Raw genomic sequence first — 6,449 nt, forward strand, 5'->3', positions numbered from 1 at the left:
ATTGATCATATTAACCTTAATTTGTTCATTGAAAATATAACAAATATTCCTATACTCTTTACTTCAAGGGTAACTTTGAAAAAGTAAAGTTAATTTCTTCTTGATATTTAAAAAAAATCAAATATTATGGACCATCAAAAAAGATACAAAAAAAATTAAATTAAAGTGGACGGGGGTGAATAATTGAAGAAGGAATAGGAGATCTGAGATACTAGGTTCAGATTTATTCTTTCAAATAAAATTTTGTCCCAAAAATTGATGGCATTTAATTTTAAATGAGTTGTCATCATCTTTCTTATTAATTAGTGTCTGTTTCTTGTTATATTGTGTTGAAAGTCATTTCTATACTGTTCTTATCTTTATTGTTATAGTTATTGCCTTGTAAGTCATTCTCCTTATTGCTTTTTTCTTTTCTTTTTCAATGTGGCTATTTTTGTTGTTGCATTGGAAGTTCAGTCCTTTCTTTAAAAAGATAATAATAATATTAAAACAAACAATACAGTCTAGTATAGTCTCCTCTCGCATATAAATATTAGACTCTAATGGCAGAAGAAGATGGTTATTATTGATGCCTAATGTCATTCACTACTATAAAATATTAACAGAATTGATGGATTTCCATATCCTTTTCAATCTTTTAGCAAAAAAAAGGAATCAAACTTTGATGTTCCAAACTATGTGATATTATTCTATTTTCAAATGTTCATTTTGCCAATATTTAGGTTTACATAACCACAAAAAGTTTGCCTAGTATGAACACTTAGGTTTCAACTGTTGAGGTACCTTTTGGGTTAAATCTCAAAGGGACAAACTATGAAACTGCAAAGGTTGGGTTAAAATAGATTATACATTGAAAGTTGGGCATGAATTGTTACAAGTGGTATAAGAGACTCTCGTCGTGCTGATTAGAGGACACCTCTGATCATTCACTTCTAATGTGACACGTTTCCTCCCAGTTATATGATCAACGGGATCAGTCGGCTAGAGAGCGGGGCTATTCTTCTTCCGGGGAGACAAAGTCGTCCCTTCTACTGACCGAACCCTTAGTTCGGGGGCCTTCGTCAACATGTTATGAAGCTCCAGTCTTCGGTGGGTCACCATTACTTGACTTAGAAAGGCGAACATCTGGGCAAGGGAAAGCGCAGTGCGCCTGGTACAAATGGCTTTCTTTTTTCATGATATACCAATCAGAATGGAGGGTTCTACCTACGTACATTATTGATAGAAGTCATTTTTTCTAGTACCGTGGTGGAGCAAACCTCAGCTAGGAAACTAAAGAGCCCGTTTGTACATAAGAAAATTTTTGCTTTTTTCGAAAAAAATTCACTTTATTTCCGAAATCATTGTTTGGCCATAAATTTTTAAATTTTCACTTGAAGATGAGTTTTGAAATTTTTCGAAAATTTGAAAAACTCCAAAAGGCTATTTTTCAAAATTTTCACTCAGATCACTCACAAAATTAACCCAAAATTATATTCATGTCCAAATACAATTCTAATTTTCAAATATCATTTTCACTTGAATTTATTTTTCACTTTTTTCCGAAATTTTATAATTTTTATGTCCAAACGCTTACTAAATCCCTAAGGGGTGAGTGTGATAACCTACATACCGCCATCGATTGAACTCAAAAGGGATTTCACTTGAAGCTTGAAGTTAGGATTCATATATAAAAGGACGAATTCAGAAATAACTCTCCTTTTGGGTTAAATCCTAAGGGACAAAAGCGTGAGACCTCATAGATGTGACTAGGGGTGTTCATCGTTCGGTTTGGGTCGGTTTTTTTCGAAAAAGAAACTAAATCAAATAAGTCGTTATTTTTTTATCGATTCGGTTTGATTCGATTTTTGTCTGTTTTTCGGTTATTCATCGATTTTTTTCTTAAATATGAGATATACACTACCAAACGCATATTCCGGTGACTATATTTTCAACGTAACACTATCAAATCAATTACTCTTTGAGAAATCTATCATTTACCAAGATATATTGATGATGATTGAATCAAATAGTGATAAATAATTAAAGTACTCAATTAAAAATCGATTATTTTTAGCATGAAATAAATTCTTGTACTTAGCAAAAGAAAACTACCAATCAAGCTAGAATATAAAGGCAAAGAATTAGATTATTATAATAGCAAGGAACTAGACTAAAAATATAAATGACTAGTATGTACCATAAAATTTTATATAAAAATATACATATATATATGTGTAATAATAAATTTAAAATAGCTACTTTTATAGTCAGTTTCGTTCGGTTTTTTCGGTTATTTTTTTTATTAAAACCAAAATCAAACCAAATTTGATCGGTTTTTAAAATTCAAAACCAAAACCAAACCGAACCTAAAAAATATCGAATTTTTTGATCGATTTGGTTCGATTTTCGGTTTGATTTGATTTTTCGATTTTTTATGAACACCCCTAGGTGTTACCACAACAGACAATACCTTGCCAGGCCAAAACCTTTACGAGAAAATAAAATTTATCTACTATAGAACCACCAAACTTCCTTAGAAGTTCAAATTAGTGTTATTTTTTATAAGTAAATAAATTTGCACGCCATGTTTAGTTTGTTTTAATCTTGAAACATAAAGTCATTTTTGCATAATTTTTTATCGAGTAAAAACAAGAAGAATAGTCACAAATGTTATTTCTCCTCTTTCCAAAATATATATATGTGTGTGTGAGGTTAGTAAAGAGAGAAATTAATCCAAGCTTTGCAAAATGAGATTGTGATCAACATAAAATATGTTATTATTATAAAGAGGCAAGTAGATGGTACAAAAGAATTTGTTTCCATATAAAATTTACCATCCAATAAAATAAACCTAAGATATATTTTTTCTTATATCTTTGAGTGTAGTGGTAGAATGTATATGGTTGTACAAGACAAGGAAACATGAGTGCCTTTAACAAGTTAGCCACTTGGAAGTATATTCCTGAATGATATGCAGAATATAATTTCCTTTCTTTTTTTGAAAATAATAATTGGATTAGGTTGAAATGGGCAAATGATTCATAACCACCAAACTTTCTTTTGCACAAGTCACAACCATGGCCTCAAAAACTATCAAGTTCTATAATTTCAAAGTGGGACCTTTCACCTGCTTTTTTTTTATTTTTATTTTATTTTTGGAAATAAAAATAAAAGAAAAAAGGGTTTTGGATGTGACTTGAAAGCCTATTATCACCTGCTACACTAAAGTAACATCAATTTCAATGACAACCACATTCACATATCACTTAATTTTACTACTCTTGTTACCTATATAAGTTATATGTTTGAGCTGTAAAAATAATTATTAATATTTGTAGTATGGTAGATTGTTTTCGTCACACTTCTTGACGAGTATTTATTCACTAAACTATGCGTAAATACGAAATACCTTGTGCACCTGAGCTACCCTTTTTATGTTCTTTACCTTCAAATTGTGGGGTTTTTCTGTTGTCTTTCCTTCCCTGTTATTTTTCACTAGTAATTCATAAAGGTCCTTTTCTAGTGATCATGGACTTAAGTCATGCCTATAAGAAAGGAATATTACCTCTAATTAATCTTACTACATTTTTTACTTTAATTTTGAAAGAGTGACACGAACTTGAATATTGGAAAAAGAAAAGTGACTACGAAAAGTCGGATTTGGGATTTAAAATTTATAAGTTCTTACGACAAACTCGAGTTATATATACATAATAACTAGGTTCAATAGTCAAATAATTGTAAATATTCAGTAATTTTTTAATATAAATTATACAAAATTTAGGCAAAAGTTACTCGATTCACGGGAACTCATAAACATAAGGCTATATCCGCCCCTGGTGACCAACAAGGGATGTGGTGGGAAGAATGAGATCAATCCCTTTAATCTTAACCAGAGAGTTGTAGAGTTCAAGCCCTGGGAACGGAAAAACCCTTGATAGAAAGCACTTCTCCATTTAATGGTCTTACACAACATGAATCTGAATTAGTCGACTCAATGAGACAGGATACAAGAGGTTATACCCAAAAAATAAAAGTCAATTTAGAAATATTACTATATTATTTTATATGTTTCTTTGATTATAACTTTAGAAAAATTTCGGATATTTTCAGTTATACAAAACTGTGATTCATACTTTAAATTTTAGGTGAGTTTTAAATATTTAAATCTTATTTAAAAAAATAAAGAATCAATGTTTGGTTTGAGACTACTAATTAAATAATTCGATCAAAGTATTTTGAACTTTGCAAATTTTTTTGGGATGAAGAGATTAATAAGTGCATAATTAATTTTTTAAAGGATATTGTAATGTTTAGGTTTTTTACCAAAGTAAAGAAAAGAAGCCAAAAGCAAGAATTCAAACTACTACTATGATGAATCTGACTAGAAGTATAGTATTGATAAAGAGAAATGAACAAAAATAATGCCTTGTATTTTACATAGTTTTTCCTTATCAGAACAAGCTTCATGTCTTAATCAGTCATTTTCTCACTTTAAATAAAATCATTATTTCTCTTGTGAAGTTTTGATACCCTATTTTTTTCCCCGAGTAGTAAAAACATGGTCATTGTGAATAATGTAGCTTCAAAATATAGGCCATGCAACAAAATATTTTAGTATGATTCCAATTTTATGGGTTACAATTAATTCTCGATTGAGATTAAGCTAGTTTAATCAGCTTATAAGTTTAACCAAATATCTTTTTAGCATTAAATTTGTATTCGGTCTTATGAGCGGACATGTATTGTCACTCGCTATGCTTAACCCAGTCCCGTGTTAGCTATTTAATCGAGATGTGAAATATCCTTCGTGCCGCTACCTTTCTTCAGAGATAGCCCGATTGAAATCTTCCACACTTTAAAATCGTTTCGAAGTGTAACAGTAAAGTTACTTTTGTGAGCCCTATATGTATGGGTTCGAGCCGTGGATAAATTGTCTATATATATTATACCCTTTCGGGTGCCCGTCCTTCTCCGAACCTGTGCGGGATGCTTTGTCATGCTCTTTTGAAAATCGTTTCGATATCTTGAAGAAAGATAGACCCTTATCCTCTTGTATTTTAATAAAACCAATATAATATAACGGCACGCTAATGAATATGAAAAGCCACTTCTCCAATTTTGATAAATGGTGTTTTTTTCTTTTATTAGGGTATCACAATGAAAATACTATATATCATGAAGATTAGAAAATTGTATTTCTTTAAAATATACGATGACAGCAAAGAGACGATTTGAAAGATTATCTTTGAGAGCTTAAGAACATTGAAGATTACAAGGCAAAATAATAAATAAATAAATAAATAAATAAAAACATAGCTATGATATAAAGCAAACCTCTACTTTCATGTGGGTCATTTTTCATCTATAGTTAATCAAGATTTAATATTTTTAGACAAATATAAGTGTTCCCCACACACCATTGACATGACTTTTTTTGGATCGGATCGTCCCACAAAAACAACATAAAATATAAGCTAAATAATATATACACCTACATACATCTACATAATCTTGAATGTTTACAACTAAATCTACGTACTGCTCTGTTCGTTTCATTTTAAATGAAGGTGTTTTTATTCTTTTACTGCAATTTTCTAAAATTCTTTCTAAGTTAATTGAATAGTGTTGTGCGAATTCACATTGAAAATTAAGTGCTTTGACTTCTGTATGGCGAACCTCTTCACATAAATTGAGACGGAAAAATTATACGTTATGCTTAGGGGTGGCAATTTGAGCCCAAACTCATCCAAACCGTCCAACCCGCCCAGAAATATAAGATATGAACAATTTGTGTAGGCATAAACACTATATTTGGCTCGAATTATGTATAAAACTACTTGAACAAAATTAAAAGGTATATATACTTATACTAACTTAGTATAAATCGACACAAATAGGTTCAATGGTACTCTAAACCCAAAACTTAAACACATGAACAGAGTTAGAGTGTAACTTACAGGTTAGACCGAACTCACTAACTTTAAATCAAATTAAGTATTTGTATTAAGAAATTCATTAAATATATATAAATTATTAATTTAAACACTAAATACTCCATAACTTAAAAACTAAAATTACTCATTCATATCCCGGCTCCGCCTCTACTTAAATGATCCATTTGCTTCTAATTATCTTGTCCTTATGGATAAGGAAAATTTGTATTTGTAGGAATTATAAAAACAAAGGAGTGTAGGGTGCAGGGGGGGGGGGGTGATATATAGGTATTGACTATATTTAACATTTAGGGATTTGTTGGCCAACGAAATAATGTTTGAGGTGGGGTCTTTCTAGGATGTTTTATTAATTAATAATTAGACTGACGTATTCTATAGTTATTTGGATAAGATGTTGAAATAATTCCTTTTAAAAATAAATAAATAAATAAATAAATAGGATGAGATTAGTGTGGAATTTTACAAATGTAGCTTCTCAAAGGTTGTCACCAAACTTTGGCATTTTGCCAG

The sequence above is a fragment of the Nicotiana tomentosiformis genome, chromosome 9 (genome assembly GCF_000390325.3).
Source record: "Nicotiana tomentosiformis chromosome 9, ASM39032v3, whole genome shotgun sequence".
Taxonomy (NCBI): domain Eukaryota; kingdom Viridiplantae; phylum Streptophyta; class Magnoliopsida; order Solanales; family Solanaceae; genus Nicotiana; species Nicotiana tomentosiformis.